This window comes from Fukomys damarensis, unplaced genomic scaffold, assembly GCF_012274545.1.
Source record: "Fukomys damarensis isolate Sample0158 unplaced genomic scaffold, DMR_v1.0_HiC HiC_scaffold_33, whole genome shotgun sequence".
Classification (NCBI taxonomy): Eukaryota; Metazoa; Chordata; class Mammalia; order Rodentia; family Bathyergidae; genus Fukomys; species Fukomys damarensis.
In genome coordinates, this window is record NW_022900945.1 from 925,378 (window position 1) to 942,025 (window position 16,648).

The 16,648-nt window shown below is 45.4% G+C and overlaps 1 protein-coding gene and 1 long non-coding RNA gene across 5 annotated transcripts in view; one reads left to right on the forward strand and one right to left on the reverse strand.

Annotated features, from left to right (window-relative positions):
- The window catches only part of LOC104848854, a 17,064-nt gene extending 9,165 nt beyond the window's left edge, over positions 1-7,899 (reverse strand). The window contains exons 1-3 of the long non-coding RNA XR_776551.3: positions 7,631-7,899; positions 574-706; positions 276-409 (exon numbers count right to left, since the gene is read on the reverse strand). This is a non-coding gene — a long non-coding RNA (uncharacterized LOC104848854). The remainder of the gene's footprint in view (positions 1-275; positions 410-573; positions 707-7,630) is intronic.
- Nfia (nuclear factor I A) overlaps positions 1-16,648 on the forward strand; it is a 430,814-nt gene that overhangs the window by 251,912 nt on the left and 162,254 nt on the right. The gene's annotated exons all lie outside the window — the stretch shown is intronic.

Here is a 16,648-nt window from a genome sequence, read left to right on the forward strand (position 1 = left end):
GTAATGATAAGTAACTGTGCATTTTTAAAAAGTTAGCAAGAGAAGAGCATTCATGAACCATCTCACTTAATTCTCTGACCCTGTGAAGTCTTAGTATTATTAATCCCATTTTATAAATAAAACCCAATTTCCCCAGCTTAGATTTCCGCTTCGCAGGTGTCTAGAGCTAACAGGGGCAGCAGGAAGCCCCCTCACCCCTCGTGGTGCATCAGTCAGAGATGTTTGGAGGGGATCCTGTCTTCCGAAGCGGGAGCACACCTGGTACACTGACTCACCTCGCACACTTGAGAGCCACTGGATCACAGTTGCAGGAGAAAGAGGCTGTTTTGTTGTAGATTTTCAAGGAGGTGACAGTTAATGCTGAAGTTTGCTTTTCTGAGAGTCACAGGGAGCAAGCTGGTCTTCGCTGCTGCAGGGCAGTAGGGGCAGAACGTCAAAACCGGACTCCACCTGCCGCTCAGATGCCACCTGTTACCCACCGGAGACATCCCCGTGCATCACCTTTGACACAGCTAAGACTTGTTCTTTAAGACTGCCCAAAACCATTTACTTCCAGGAGAGTGTGATACTAACCTATGAGGTTGCTTTGGGCTTCGGAAATAGGACTTTGAATTCTGAGTGTCGTTGGCTGGTACTGGAGTATCTTCACCTGATCTCCAGTGTGTGTGGCATAGCGTGCAGCAGGCAGTGTGGAAAGGCCCAGGAGCTGTGGGAATACAGAGGGGATGGGATTTGTGAAGTTCCCTGTCGTTCCCCAAGCATTTGCACAGTGACGTCAGAGACGAGTCACAGAGCATTTACAAAGGTGCACAGTTTTGTCTCCATTCTGATTCTGTGCTTGTGCTCCTGGTAAAGTTGAGGGTTGCGGCCTGCTCTGCCAAAGGAAACCCACATTCAGTTCCCTGGGACCACGCCTCTGGCACAGGCGCCCCCTTCAGGCTGGAGCCCCCCATCCAGTCCTGGCTGGGTAGCAGCCAGACCGAGGGTGAGCCGTGGGAAGAGGGAGGCTTGTGGTTAGACCACTTGCAGATGATCGAAAGTAGGTGTTGCTTGGAGCCAGCTCGCCTCTCTCTGGTGTGCAGCTGCGCCCTGCCCCTGGCCTGGCTCGGTGCCTGAGGAGGCGAGGCGTTGTGGCCCTCACACTGTCCCTTGTCCCTGTGCTGTGTTCCTGGAGTGGTCCAGGCCTCTAGAATCAGGCAACAGGATCACAAGGAAAAGAAACATAGAAGGTCCAGCGTAACCCAGGGGCAACGGCGATGAGATTTCAAATTGAAAATAACCTGGGTTTTGATTTACAGCACATGGAAACGCTGTGGCACTGCCAGCTGTCTCGCGTGCTTGGATCCACACCCTCACCCTCGCGAGCGTCTGGTGGGCAGTTGATATTTGAGTTCACCGAGGCATCGGGCCCGATGCTCCAGACTTGGATACCATTTGAGTCAGCGGCGCCATGCGCCTAATATAGATTTTGTGCGAATGTTTCGATGTCAACAAGAGACGGGGTTGTGAAGATGAGTGTTCGTGTGGGACAGACTGCAAGGCCACATCCAAGAGGAGTCAGTATGTGTCACCCCGCTCCTGACACAGCCCACGCTTCTCCCTTTGCTGCTTTCGTCTCCAGTTGGCGATGTGTCATTTCGATCCACACTGGCACATGGGCATGCTTTCCCACCCCAGCTGAACTCGCGTTGGAAGAACCTCAGCGCCACAGCGATCTTATTGCTGTTTTCCCGGATAAAATGCCCTCGATGCCACACAGTGTATGGGGATATTTATTACTGTGTGAGGATGGTTCCTTGGAAAGGACAGCGGGCGTCTCAGAGAATAAAATCCATTTTCCCTCAGCATTCAGCACCCTGCTCGCTGACAGCTCAGAATGATGTGGGCTGCAGGTCTCCCAGCCTCCACTGGCTGCCCTGCCCGTTCGCAGTGCACACACGGTGTGTTCCTGTCCCCGTGTCCAAAATGTGTTCAGTCTTGGCTTTACCTTCCGTGACTCTCCCAGGGAAGGTCTACACAGGGAAAGTGGGGACCAAAACCTGTTGAGCCCCATGAGTCACCCCCAGAGTTTCACCGGAAGAACGGCACCCACTGTGCTGCGGTGGCCTTCGCCGTCCATGGGTGTGCGGTGTTATTTCAGGGCTGTGCTGAGACCAGAGGGACAGGCTACTGAAGTTATAAATCCATGGCTGGCACTTGGGAGAGGATTTCCCCCTGAGGGGCAGGAAGGGTCAGGCTGGTATTCTCAGGATGTTCCCGGCTGGAGGCTTTCAAGTTTGGCTTGAACCACTTTGGTTAAATGGAGCTCCACCCTCAGCCCTGGCAGGTAAAAAAGGAAGATCCTGGAAAGCACGAGTTTTGCTCATTTACCTTACCTCGGGTTCCAGGGATGAACACTGAGTGAGAAGCCAGAAAGTGGTTTTTGGTTGATAGAAATTCAAGCTGGGCAGATAAGAGATTGTATCTGCATACCAGCTAACATCTCACACCGGTCCTTACACAATATTTGAGCTTGTACTTGCTTTTTCTGTTATTATTACCATCATTGTCCCACTAACCCCCCCCCACCCACTTCATAGAGGAGGAACCAGAGGCTCTGGGAACTTAAATTTCCCTTGTGATATTAAACTGTCACTTTGAAGTCTGCTATGGGATAAGACCTCTGCTTGAAGAACCTGTGCTTTCACTTCTGTAGTATTCTGTAGCCAAACCTTTGTTTCCGAAGACCTCTTTTTCTGCTGTTATGTCATATTTGACAGCATGGCAGAATGGATGATGTTTTATAAATGCACTTTTTCTTTAATGCCTTAGCCCATATAGCAGTTGACACTGCAATTATAAACCTTAATGCTAAAACCGTGAACTGTTTGTAAAGTTAACTTCCATCGTGATAACAGTATAATCAAATTTGAGAGCTCGCAAAGATCCAGCAATGCACTTTTCCACCTGTAACACCAGATAGGGTTATGACATGTTTAAAGTTGTCAATAAAAGATGTGGCCTGTAGTGAGATATTTACCAAAATTCAAGTGTTTCTCAGTGCATAGCTTTCTTTTAAAACCTGAAAAAAGTAATACCTAGTCAGAGGTTTTAGCATTGTTGCAAGGAGCATTTTTAATGCAGAGATTTAATAATACATTTGATGGATTCTTCATGATTGTCAAACTACTCTAAGCAGTTACACTGTTACTGAGGCATAAAAACGTGTGCTGCCCACAGAAGTATTTCTGTTCTCAGTGACACTGCTGGGAAACTCCAAAGGGGCCCTGTCCCCCTTCCGTGCGATGCCACACACTTTGGATACACATGTTCCACGTGTCTGTGCTCAGAAACCAAGAGCATTAAAATCACTGTGCTGGAAGACAAGACGGTCACTTTGTTGGGAGAATCATTCAGTGTGTCTGAAGCAAGGTGAAAGAGCAGAAGCCTGGCCCACTGATAGCATCCAGCTTCTTCTCTGATTAGCCCGAGGCCCTTCCTGGCGATGCCCACGAGGACAGGGACCTTGGCGTCCCCAGCAGCATCGCAGGAGTGTGGCGTATTCAAGGGGACCGACTAGTTTCCCGTCTGTGAAGACTCGCGAACGCGGAAGGTGCTGCTTTCTCCTCTGTGCAGATCAGGTGAATACCGAGGCCGTCTTTCTCGCCGACGCCGGCAGGCTGCTGATGGAAGGACGTATTTTCCTTGGGTCTTGCTCCGCGAGGTCGTCCTGACCTGAGCAGGGAATCGCAACGAAAAAGCACAGGACAGCTCCCGTGACCTTGCCACGAGTACAAACTCCTCGACACGCCTGACAGCTCATTTGCTAGGGATGTGATGGTTTCCCGACCTGCAGACGTCTCTGAGCAGGAGAGGCTGTGAGGCCGGGAACCTGGCATGGTGCTGGTTCGAGTCATCTACCGCTCTTAGGGAGTCGCATTTCTGTCGGCCTCACTGTGCACATGGTCTGCGTCTCCTGAAGGGCCTGAGGCCCGAGTGGCCACCAGGCCATGCTCTTGTCTCCTGCCCTGGGCACGCCCACCTCCATCCTCGGTTTCACTTCTCCACACCCAGCCCAAAGCCCCTGGTGGAGAACAGCGCATGAAGGTGTCTCAAGGCCCGGAATTCCAGGGGCCTGGCTTCAGGTAGAACATGGGCATCACCTCCCTTGCCTCAGGAAACCAGCAAGTTTCACTGTTTCCTCCAATTTGAATAGTTAATTTTGTTTTAAACATCCAACAAAACAACTGATTTCTCAGGTAAATTAATTGCCTCTGAGACAGATGTTCGGAATAGCTGCTGGTGCGTTCTCCCTGGTGGCAGTGTGGCGGTCATCTTCACAGCCCTGTGTGATTCTCTAGAAAGGGGACGGATTAAGCTTTTAAATAGCCGCGTCTACCGCATGATGGCTGTTAACGTGCTTAAGAGTGCCAGGAAGAGAGCTACAAGTAATTCTGAAATTTACGATCAGGACGGGTGATCTGTAGTTTCCTTCATAGCCTTCCTGCAGCTGGCTGTCAGCACTGTTCAGAAGCCTGAGTTTCAGTTAATCGTCCTTAGTGGGGCTGTGGTCGGCAGGAAAGGACCCCCTGGATCTTGCAGGGTGAGCTCAAGATTGGGAAAGGGAGTTTGTTTGGCAGGCGCAGGTCAAAGGAAGTGGCGAAGGCTTCGCCCCACAGCCCCATGTGCGGCTGTGCTTTCTTTATCTTGGGGGGAAGGCTGCTCAGTGTCACGGTAGTGAGAGCGACCTCAAGCCAGTGGCATCCCAATGTAACGGGGCAGAGGGCCCAGAGAGGATGCTGTACTCAGCCTGGCACTGTGTCGAAGACCTTGGCCTTCCACACTGGCCACTGACCTCCACCCCCCAACTTGGACAAGGTAAAAAGGATTCCATGTGGTGGCTTAGGAGGTGATGCATAAAGGTGTTGAACACAGTCACTGGCACACAGAAGACACTTTATATGTATTTATGTCCTGCTAGCCCAGCGTGGTGGTGCACACCTGCAGTCTCAGCACTCGGGAGGCTGAGGCAGCAGCATCGCCACAAGTTTGAGGCCAGCCTAGGCTGAACTACAGAGCGAGACCCTGTCTCAAACAACAGCAAAAGATGAATACTTATCTCCTTGTTCATCCAGAGTGTAAGGCAGAAATCTCTGTGGGGGCTGCGTGCCAACCTTATTACTTCATAGGATTTGCCAGGGATAGTTGGCATTGTTGCTAGGTAATTACAACAGATACGCCTAATGTGCAGATAGATACACACTTCGTGTCTGAGGCCCATCCTCTTTCCCAGTTTGTTGCTGATTTGTGCTTTGCTTCTCCAAAGTTCTGAGGGGCTCCTGGTGGAAACCAGGCTCCTGCCACATGTGGCAGTGCTGACACCAGGTTGTCTGGGTGTGTGTGCATTTTCCTGGGGAAAGAGAGGCCACGGTGTTCATCTCTTCCAGAGGAGATGGGGTCCCCACAGGTGGACTGCTGCTGCTACTGGCAACTTCTGCTTGCATGTTTTTTTCAAGGATATCAATGTCACTGTCCCTCTTCTTAGAAACTTTCTTGTGTCCAGTGAGCTCATAGTGTGTCCCCCCAACCGATGGAGACTGGATCAGTATGAGAACCCTGGGGGCACACAGGAAAGAAGGGGCAATCAAGGCCCACGGTAGAACACTCAAACCAGAGTTGGGTAGTTACTCAGGCCTGCTTTTCACTTTCTACCTAAATTCTAAAATTCATGAATTATTGTGACTTAGTGGGAGAGTTCTATTTTTCTACCTGTTGGCAGTTAACCAGGTATAAAAGGCATTGAGGGTGTGTTATTAAAATTACTATTTCATTCATCCTGGTATGTGGTGCATACTGTAGCTCATTAACCTCAGTGGTTTTCTTTTTGGAGGGGAGGCGCTTCTGTCTGTTTTTGCTTATATGCATGAAGACTGCCCTGGCCGGGCTCCCAGGTGAGCTTGCTGCCTGTTTTCCACCAATTCTGAGAGATTGTGTGACAGGGGCTGGTCAGGAATGGCAGGTATTACACTGCACTGGCCCAGATAGAGTTGGAAAATTAGGAATAATACACAAGGCTGAAGAGCAGGACATGGCCAGTTTGAGGACTTTTTTTTTTTTTTTTTTTTTTGGTACAGGGGATTGAATTCAGGATCTTGTGCTTGCGAGGCAGGCGTGGTGTGACTGAGCTACATCCCCAGCCCTTGAGGACATCTTTAATTCAGGTTCTTAGCAAAGTCCTGCTCTGTTGGCTTGGGCCACACCATGATTTATACCTAGACCCACATGAACGCACCTTGTAAGCTGGGAGGTGTGAGGTTTTGTCTTGGTCGGAATTCCCAGCCTCACTGGGGAGGTGTTTTTTCGTAATGAAATGGCCCTTCTGCACCTGGAGTAGTCCGGGGACTGATGCGGCGAGAGGCCGCACCACTGCAAAGCCAGTGTGGTGTTTTTCCACCCCCAGAGCTGAGTGGTCACTTCTGTTCTGAACACAAATCCGAGGCCAGGTGGGCTTGTCTCTTGTGTCTTTTCCAGAAAGTCAACAGTTTCTCTACATGGGTCCTTAAAGTTCACCCAGTACATAAGCAATGCGTAGCTAAGATGTTCAACACAATTCTGAGTTCCAAGGATTATTTCATTGCTTTACGAGTAAATATCTGGAAATTGTTTTTATAATTATTAGCTATGTTTTTCTTTTCCCAGAAAAATGTGTGAGAAAGAGTGAACAGGGAAATTCAGTCATTTCTTTCAGTGTTCGAGCACCAAACTGTGAATATCAAGCCCTTGCTCGTCTGGGTTCTTCTCTTCCAGCTACGCGATCTCCCAGTTTTACACGGAGCATTACCAAGTGTTTGTAATGGAATTACTGTTTTCCTACAATCATCCTAAGAATATTTTTGCAGGGTTTTGCATTTTTAGAGGATTTAAAAGGATTTTGCTTCGTTTTGGCTGGAAATTTGGTGTCTCCATTGAAACTTGGAAACCAAACCAGACAGCTTTGAGCTCTCATTCATAATTTAGTACATTAAAGGAAAAGAAAAGGAAAGAAAGAGCCAGTTTTGCCTCAGTTCTGCGTATTCATTATGCTTTTGTTATTTTACATTTCTACTGAGTAAGACAGACTTTACTTACTTCTTATGAACTCTGTTACAAATAAGTTACTTAGAAATCCCTGAGGAACGAACAAACCCCAGGTCAATAATTACATATTCTTCAACTACAAGCATTGCCTAGACTTTGGGCCAAAGTCACAATGATATTTCTGGCTGTCTTCTACTTTGTTTCCCAATAAGATGTTCAAGATGGAGATTTAACAAATAAAAAAAAAAATCTCAGTACTAATATAACAACAGTGCATATCTGTGCCTCTGACCTTTTCTGCCTAAGCATCTGCACGTATAGCACAACCTAGTAAATAGTACTTAACGTCATTACACACAAAAATGTTCTCTAAAATGCACTTACTGTCAGGATTAGATTTCACAGACATTTAAACAGCCAAAGAAGCCACAAGTGTCTCGAGTCATTTGAAAAACAACCAAAAACTTACCTCGTCATACCAAATGTATACTATACACCTTATAAAAAGAAGAAAGTGAAATAACTTAGGGGAGAAGTGAGTAAATCGTCTTGGGAAAATAGTTTCAACACTCACTGTGTGAAGGTTTCGTTTTTCACACGTGCCTCCTGCAGTCTTTGGTAAGAGTTTCTGTGACGGGCTCCTGCCCCTGTCGGCTGGGGGAGAAGCCGGTGAAGAACTCCGGGACGCCGCAGGCGAGAGGAGCACGCAGAACCGTCTGCGGGGGTGTTTGCGGTTTTCCGTTACTTCCTGTTTGCTTCTAAACGCACAGGGCTTTGCCTGCGTGGTACGAGCCCCGGCTCGCTTGCCTCCCTCCCGCCGGCACAGAACCGTGACTCACCCTGGCGCGCGTCGTAACTCACTCAGACTCGGTAGCAGTGCGGGCCTTCCTGGGTATTTACCTAATTTATTGTGGCTGTGTGGTATTTAGACCACTGATTAAGTGAAGTTTGTCAGTATAGTTAGAAGAAATTAGAGACACTGTCATTGCTAAATCACTTTACAATTCAAAGAAGAATTGTAAACATATGAATCCATTTAATTATAATAGTGCCAATTATAAGAGAAATTGTAACGTGGAGAACAGTGCCTTTTATGTAATCATAATAATGGCATGTATTTATCTTGGTTTGGCAAGTTAGGCCTTTCTTTAATACTTGGCTTTGCCTAAATAGAATGTGGTTTGCTGAAACCCACAATAACCCCCACACCCTCCAATTTGGTATTGCGGAAAATGCTGAACAATAATCATGCGGTATGAATGATTAATGTATGCACGGGTGAGTGAGGAACTCTGAGGCTTAAAGAGTGTTTTTATTTACATTCTTCTGTTGGCAGAAGGTATAACACAAATAAGGAATCCACGTGTTAAATATTCCCTCCATTTTCACACAAGCATGAATAGCCCTAGATTTAATCCATTGTTTTCTATCTTTGTTTACCCAACACATATCCTCTAAGTGTATTTCAGCTGTAGAGTTGATGTTCCATGTTCCATCCACTTAAGAAAGTACTAAGTACATTGATGATGGCTCCTGCAAAACGTAGAAAAAAATCAGTTTAATAATTGTGAAGATTGGCGAATTTAATTCATAATGTTGGCTGCACAGAATACCTGTGGAATAAGTTATTTGAAAAGCAAATGTAAAAAAAATCACTCAACGTCCTCTACTTAATAAAATCACTATTATTGAGGAAGAGGTGCTATCTAGTGGTATAAACAAAATTCTGGTGGATGTGGAGCCTTTCTCCATTTCAATTTTAGCTTTCATTTGTATCTGCTTCCTGCTTTCAGAAGGTCAGCCACAGCAGCTTCCAGCTTGGAGGAGGAAAAGGAACTCCCACTTTACAAAGCAGAGGAGAGGATTGGAGTTTCAAAGTGATCTCATAAAAACTCTAAAGTCCACACAGATTCTTATACTAAGATAAAGAACCTTCCATGGACAGTAAGAATTCACTGGAACAGCTGTATGCTGTAAAGGATGTTATTTAAAATATGACACAGCCCCCAAGTTAAAAACAAATAAATGGCGGGCTTCAAAATTGGCATCCTTAAAGGGTTAATATTTTTATTACTTGAAATTTGATATAAAATTGTGGGCAACCTATGACATGGTTTGGAGTGCCTGATTATTCTTTTCTCAATAAATAAGAGGAGCATACAGTTAATTTCAGCACTGTAATTGAGCGATGCATTCTGGGAAGCCGAAAAGCACTGTAAGATGAGGAAATGTTTTAGGGGCTAATCACGAGAAGAAAGGAGCCTTTCATACCCGTACGATGCTGTTGTCAGAGCTAAAGGCAGATAATGATTCGGTAATAATGGCACATTGTGAATATTTAAGCCGAAAAGATTTGGGTGAAATGAGCAGACGTTGTTGGTTTGTTAAAACCGAGCATTTGGTCTTTGGGCTTCAAAAGCACTCTGAACCCAGCACAACATTCTTATTCAAAACGTTCCCTAAAACGAAATACTCTTCTAACAGTTACATGGAACATCCTCACTCTAAGAAGTTTAAAAAAGATCAGCTTGATTTAGTTTTTACGGTAGAAGTGGATAGTGTGGGCTCTTTTTTGTTACAGAGAAGTTAAAAAGTTTTGTGTGTTTCTCCTCAGGTGTCTTTTTTACTTGGTTGGAGGAAGCATCACCTTGAAAGAACATTCTCATACAGCAGTATAGACTATTAAACATAAGACCGAGTTACAGGTTGAGAGAAAGTGACTTCCACTTTGCCTGTCAAGTCTCTGCCCCACAGCTCAGTCTGGAGCTGAGTTGCTGAGTGTCTTGTCTTTTCCCTCATTAGCATGTTTTCATCTAAAACTTGCCTTTTTCGTCCTGGAAATCTCTGTTGAGTGCAGGTCCGTGGGGCTCTAGATTTCCCATTTGGGGTGAGTGTTACTCGGCCCTTGACACTGAGTCCTCGTACCCTGCTTTATCTTAGGAGGAGAAGAAATGGATGCTGAGCCCAGGACAGTGTATTTCCAAACCTGCGAATGTATTAATGGGTGGTGAGAGTTGGTAGCAAATGCAATAAAATGCTAGATCCTGTTTTGCCAAAGTATAAGCAAAGCACAACTGTACTAAAATAATAAATTTTTCAAAACTTGAAAATGTGATTCAATTAGAAAAGAGAACCTCCTAGAATAAGTGCTGTTTTAAACTTTGATACCACAATATAAGGTAAAATAAATCAGACACACAAACTTAAATATGTATGGTTTCTCTTATATGAAAAACTAAATAAATAAAAGCAAAGTAAAAGGCAGATAGTAGGGACACGGATCTTTCTCCGGTGGGAAAGGGACCGAGAGAGGGAGGAAGGGACAGGGATGGAAACAGCTAAGATACATTGTGTGCTGGGAGCGTGACCCAGACAAGAACCGATGAAAACTGAAAGCTGGAAAGTGAGTGAGTTTTAGGAGAGAATCCAGCCTCTGTATCCAAGTGATCTCTGTCCGGCGAGCTCACGACTTTGTACATGGTATAGCTGAATGACAGAAATGACTCAGAGCCTGGTATTTCTTTTATGAATAGACTTTTCATGTGTGGTGTTGCACAAAGGCTGAAATGAAACAGGTTTCTGGGGCTGTACAAATGTTTTTTCTTTAGGAAAAAATGATTACTTATTAAAAATGGGTTCATAATTTAAGCCAAAATAACTTTTTTTGTTTCTGCTCTGAGATTTTTTTGGAGGGAGAAAATGTTGCTGTATGTTTGCGCTAACATTCATTTTTGCCCATATGCTTAAAACATGTGTATTTGTTTAACCAAATATTGTTTATTTTTAGAACTGTTTAATTTTTCTTTTTAACTGGAATTTTTTAAAACAGCAGTTCTTTGAAAATTAAGTCAAATAAAATTGCTCTATTAAAGGATATTTTCTTCAGGCACTCAAACCAAAAACTGAATCCTCTGTTACCATTAGGTGAGACTTGTCTTTGGCCAGGAGATAGGCAGCCTAGTGGTGAAAATGAAACCGAACAAATGTTTACCAGGAAGACACTTTTAGGAAAGGTACCCCAGGCAAGTATGAGCAGAAGGGCCTTTCCCTGTAGTTTTGCAAGAAGATAAAATTTGAATTGTGACATTCTACCTATACACATTTACAGTTTTTCAAATTTGATTTACAAATTGAGACTATAAACTGAGGTCATTTGAAACTCCCACAATTTAGCTTGCCGTTTTGGGACACAAGTTAAACATTTTAAGTCATGTTGAAAACTTGTTTCTATTATCTTTTTTATTTTTCTCAGAATTCACGTATTGAATTCACGAATTGTTTGCTCCATTTTTTTTTCTGACAGTGCAGAATTCTCATTTGACATTAAACAGTAATTTTATTTAGAAGGACAGTTACTGTACCCTATCCCTCTTTTATTTCTATCTGTTCAAATTCACATTTTCTAATCACACTACTCTGTGACGAAAATCAAGTCTGTCTCATGTCTTCCTGAGGGTATCAAGTGAAACTTCATTGCAGAAGCCACCCAGGAAAATTTACCTTCAAGTTTGTTTTGAGTAACTTAAAGCCTGTTTTTAGGAACCGCCTGTTTGAAAACTGGCATCTCCGTCTAGGAGTCACCAGATGGCTCTTACCGGGGTGCAGAGGGTGGGGTGGGAGGAGGAGGGAAGGGATTTCAGGGCCGATAGGACAGCGCTGTCCCCATTGTGAGAAAGAGCAGTGACCGTCATTGTTCCTAAAGTAGGAAATTATCCAAGAATTCCACGTAGCTTTTTACAAACATTCTCTCTTGGTTTATGGTGTTAGACTTCCATTTGTCTCTTAATTTTAAAGTTTTACTTAAACCTAACTTTTACAAGCTCTGAGTTAACACCGCAGTATATTTCCCATCCTTGTGTCTTGTGTTGTGCCCCACAGGAGAAAGCATTTTGGTGTTGCCTTTGCTTTTGTGAAACAAGTGTAAACACGTGCATGCTGTCGTCCGCTTGGAGTTGTGGCCCTCGGGAATACAGTAAAGTCCGGAGGACACTGTGCCCTGTAGTGGCCAAGTGTATTTATTAGTGGACTCCTACTTAGTTGTAACCCTATTAATCCTCCATGCGCACTGTGAGAAATTACGCCTTTCGATGTCTCCTCTGCATTTGAGTGAAGGAACTTAATCTGTTTCAGACTCATCTTCCCCCAACCCTTCTGCTCATCAAGAGCCTTTAGAAGCCAACATGGCGCAGTCTCCATTAGGTGCCAGGGTCCGGGACGGGGCCATGTCTCCAAGGCAGTGACCCCGGGTCTCATTTCCCCCTCTGCCACCCTCACCGTCCACTGCGATTTTCTCCAAGTAGGTCAGGCTGTCCTTGCACTGCAGAGCTGCCTGGAGCTCCTCCAAGTTGGGGAAAGGATGTTCCACTAAAGTTCTGAGTGGCGCTCCTTGCTGATCCGGAGGAGAAGATCAGGGCGTTGAAAATGCAAGGCTGCAAGGCTGCTTCCTGTGGCACTGGAGTCCATCTTAAAAGGTTTTCGTTGATTTTACCCCATAATTTTGAGTATTGGAAAATTTAATTAAATTCTTTCATTTCGTCATCTCTAAAAGAAACACATGTTTAAAATGCATTATTTTCCAGATTGACGACAAAGGGATTCATTGAAGACTCACTTGTCCCACTCCTTAAAACATTTTCTTAGCATTTCTTTTTGAAAAATAAAAAAGCTCAGGAGAAGAAATTAATTGTAAAGTTTTAACCTAAAACTCAGTGAATATTCAATATAAAGACGTTTCATGAGTTTTTGTGTACTTAGAAAGTTTTTGTTTTTTTGGGGATCTTTTTTTTTGCAAGGTAAACGGAGCAAAAATGTTATTTTTATCACCACCAGAAAGTTCACTTTTTTCTCATTTAATGCTGATATTGGCAGGATCTGCTGAACAAACACAAGCAGTTCGTTCTCTTGTAATGTGTGTTTGTGTTTGTGTGAGGCTTTGTGACTGCATGAGGGTATTTGTGGGTTATCTCATTAGCACGAGCGATGGATTTGTTTTAGTATTTGAGCTGTAGCTGAGCTAAAAAAATTTTACACACACACACACACACACTAATACAACACTGACTCTGCTCGTACCAAACAAACTACAGTGATACCAACAGATAATAACTCAGTTTATTAGATATATAGCTTGTAATTTTAAGAGACCTTGAACATAATGTTTAAAGATAATTATGAGTGAAACAGGATCCTGAGGATAATTCATTTTATGTAATCGGCGAATGCATCAGTTGTTGCTAGTGCGGTGTGTGTGTCTGTGTGTGCGTGCACAGTGTTGGGGCTTGAACCCAGGACCTCATGAATGCTAGGCAAGTGCTCTACCACGGAGCTAAATCCCAGCCCACACGTATTAGTAGTTTTAGGATACTTACTAAAGAGAAGTGCAGTGTTGGGCACCCAACAAACATGGGCAATGGGAGAAAATCCGAGTCCAGCAGGGAGCTCACACAGTAGCCTGTTTAGCGTGGCTGCAGTGGCCTCCCAGAGCTCAGTGACCAGCTGGGGTCACTGACCTTCTGGTTTGCCACATGCTGTCCATGGTAAGCAGCCACTTGGTAACGCCTGGGAGGTAGCATGTGCCTCTGTAGTTAGCACTTGAAGACTGTGTTTCAGCAAGTCTGCGAAAAGTGCTTACATGACAGACCATACTAACACCTTCCAGTGTTATCTGTCAGTCAAGATCTAATGACGTTCTCTGATAAAATGTGTCTGGTACTCATTTTCATTATTACTCTTCTTATTTTGTATTTCCCTGTAGTCTTTAGTAATTCGTGCGCACCTGATCCCTTCAGAGCTGTTCCTGTTTGGTCAGCCCTGTTTCCCGAGGCTTTCAGGGTTCTCGCTAACCCTGAGAAAAGTGGGGCCCTCCAAACGATCGGGCCTGAGGAAAGTGGGAAAGAGACGTGCAATGGCTCCTACCCTGAGTGCAGTGCCTTAATTTATGCATTTGACAGGCACCCCCGCCCATCTCTTTATTTTTATTTTTGGTCGAAGGATTTTCACATCAGACAGATATTACTCCAAGGTTGTATTTAACCTCCAGATGCATCTTGCTCTAAAGCAAATGCTTGCTCAAGAGTTTAAGAAGCTTCGTGGGAAGAGCACAGCCATCCAAGCCGTATGGGTCAGGCAGGCTGCCAGTTTTTGCCAATATGCCCAAGCCACCTGGCCGTGCGCTCAGCCAAGTGTGCCACTCCGACCCGCCGGCTCTGACCTCCGGGCTGTCACTGCGCGGGCCCTCCGAGCCGGGCGCTGCCTTTGTGCCGGGGTGGTGGGTCCCCCGGCCCGTGGCAGTACCGTCGACCCTCCCTAGAGGCGCCCATGTCCATGAGCTCGCTTTGTTTGAAGCAGCGCTCGCCGGCGTTGAACCAGTGCCCGAGAGGAGCCTGAGAAAGCAGCCTGGGGGCCTCCGCGTGTGCTGCGGGCAGCGGGCAGCGGGCAGCGGGCGTGTGGATGTCTCGCCTGCCGCTGCGGCAGTGTGTGATTTGGTCTGCTTTTTGCTTTCTTTGCCACTGATTCCAATTCTCATTTCGCGTGGTTCTAGCTTTTAAATATTTGGAAATGTTTGTTCACTCTCTCCCCGCTCCCTGTTTTGTTTGGTTTAGAAATGGGTTGCACAGTTTTATAACTCGTTTCGTGATCTTTGGCAGTCCAGGCCAGGAATCTAGCAGAGGTGGTTGTGCTGGTGGGGCCTTAGAGGTGGGTTCTTTTGAAAAATCACAATAAAGAGCGTTTTACTCTTGAAAAGTGTTGTTCTTTCTGTGACCAGAACTAAGAATTACATGGTATCGCATTTCCCTTTTTGCCTCGGCCCCCAAGACACTCAGATAAATTTCTCCCTTAACCTCAGCAGAAATTTCAGCCTAGCCACCCCCACCTCTTCTGTGAGCCCGAAGCTTTTGTTCATGTCTTTTGTGCATGGCCTCGGATGTGTTTGTGTGTCTGTGCATGCCTGTGTGTAATAGATGTTCGTGAATCATCTGCAACTATTTGGGGAAGGCGGACGAAGTAACTATCAAGTGAAATGTCACAGTAGAAACTTTGGTTTACTCCTCATCGAACCCTTACGTGGATCGCTCTGGGATAACAAGGAGGTGTCTCCGATTACTTATGTGTGCTTCAGATGAGAAGCATGGCTTCGAGTTGTGCCGCCCGCACCCTGTCATGTTCTCCCTGTCATGCCCGCGGTCCACGCCCTCACCACCTCCCTTTACTCCTCCGGCTTGGTGACCACTATCTCAGATCTGAAGATCTGCCTTGGCTGGGTTCCAGTTTAATCAGCCTGAATGGATCCTATTGAGTAACTGGGCTCATTCACCCTGCAGAAGAGCGTCTGAATATACTATTTCTGAGTTTTTTTTAACTCCTGTTATAATGTGCTTTTTGATGACATTTGCCCATCACTTTGGGAGGACCTGCGACCTGTGTTGATGTGTGCTCTGGGGGCCCATTTTTCATGCCATCCATAAGACCCACTCGGACCGCAGCCTGTTGGCCAGCGCCCCGTGACGAGCCCAACAAAGCACGGGCAAGGTGGAGCCGCACCAGCACATGAGATGGCTGGGCGGTGGGGGCATCCCAGGGGCCTCCACGTTCTGTCACAGGCTGCAGCTGCACCCACCCATCTGTGCACTCTTGGCTGGGACCCGGCTTGGTACTGCGCCTGCTTACCCGGAAGAAAGACGATCAGAAGCAGTGGGCCCGTGGCTCAGACGAGGGGACGGCGATGCCGGAGGAGAGAGACTCTGTGCTCCACAGACCAGGGCTTAGCCTGTTGTCCTGTTGGCATCTGAGCATTCTGAAATCTCTGCGATGTTCATTTCACTGATTATTTTTCTGGATTCTACCAGAAGGAAATAGTAGACTGTCAGTTTGTGTTCTTATATTCACCTGAAGATTTTCAGCATAGTGTTAAATCCAGAAGAATCCGAGAATCTTCCCTAATCTACATTTTGTCTTGCAATATAAAGCTTTCTATATTAGATACCATCTTACAGATCTTGGCTGCAGAGCAGTTTATTAGCTCATCTACTTGGGGATATAAATGTTTTCTTTTGGAAATGTGTACAAAAATAAGTTTAATGATTCTGAACAAAGGAAGGGCTGTTAATTGTACCTTCCAGATTATTTGAATGCCAAAACACCTTATAAAAATCCATTCATATCCAAGGATGCAAATAGTCTCCAAAATAATACAAAAATTATCCTCTTTTAAGTGTAGGGAAAAAAATGAATGTTTCATCTGAGTTGTCTGAAAGAATCAGTTTAAAATGCCAAAGGGCTAGGTGATTCTCCTGTTGGATCCAGAATTTCTTAGTTCCTCAGTGCAAAACAACTTGCTCATTTTTTTTGCTGAATTCGAACACAGGATGTTCTTGGAAAAGCATCTTGCCGTTTTCCCCACTGCCACGCGCCCCACCAACCAATCACCTGACCACGTATTCTTATATATTCCTCATCTGTTCCTCTAAGAAGTCTCTTATTTTTGTGCTTGCTATTTCGCAATACATTTATAGTACAGTGAAATTCCCACCACATCTCTTAAATATTTTCCCATATACAGACGCCCTCTAAACACCACTGCGACCCTAGACAT